Raw genomic sequence first — 888 nt, 5'->3', positions numbered from 1 at the left:
ATCACCATTTTCATTAAAAGTCCTTAACAATGTCCTTATCTAAAAATAACAATAAAAAACTCTAAGGACCACCAATTAAATCTCATTGATAATCATGCTCTTAGAGCATGTTCAACCCAAAACCTTTTAAGAGGGTTCTTAATGATTTTTTTAGCAATAAATGAAGTTTAAGAACCTTTGGTAAGAAACTCTCATTTTGAAAGGTCCAATGGAAGTTTCTTAACCAAGGATTCTTAAAAAAAAATTAATAATTTTTTTTTGAAAGATAAAATTTATTTATTAAAAAAAACATATTAAAAGATAACATTTAAAACATAGATTTATAAAAAAACATAAAAACAAAGATTAGTACAATAAGACCGAATTATTTGAAAAAAACGTCTGAGCTTAGTAGTTGTCTTCATCACCTCCAAATTTACGTCATATATGTTCAACCAAATCATCTTTGAGTTGTTGATGCATTTGTCTATCATGAATTCTAGTTCGAACGCCCATCATATTGGCGATATTTGTCGGGATATCTGTAGAATACATGAAATCCACATGTGAACTTCCGGTGTCTTCTCCTGGATGGAAATCTGAAACATCAAATTGAGTGTATCCATCTCGTTCGTCTTCTACTATCATATTATGGAGTATGATACATGCTCTCATAATCTTTCCAATTTTGACTTTATCCCAAAAAAGTGCGGGATTTTTAACAATGGCAAAGCGAGCTTGCAAGACTCCAAAAGCACGCTCGACATCTTTTCGGGCAGCTTCTTGATGTTGAGCAAATAAACCCGCTTTCGGACCTTGTGGTATTGGAATAGATTGGATAAAAGTTGACCATTTTGAATAAATACCATCGGTGAGATAGTAAGCCAAATGATACTCTCTTCCATTGAC

This window comes from Brassica oleracea, chromosome C6, assembly GCF_000695525.1.
Source record: "Brassica oleracea var. oleracea cultivar TO1000 chromosome C6, BOL, whole genome shotgun sequence".
Taxonomy (NCBI): domain Eukaryota; kingdom Viridiplantae; phylum Streptophyta; class Magnoliopsida; order Brassicales; family Brassicaceae; genus Brassica; species Brassica oleracea.
Note: the sequence above shows the minus strand (reverse complement) of the source record.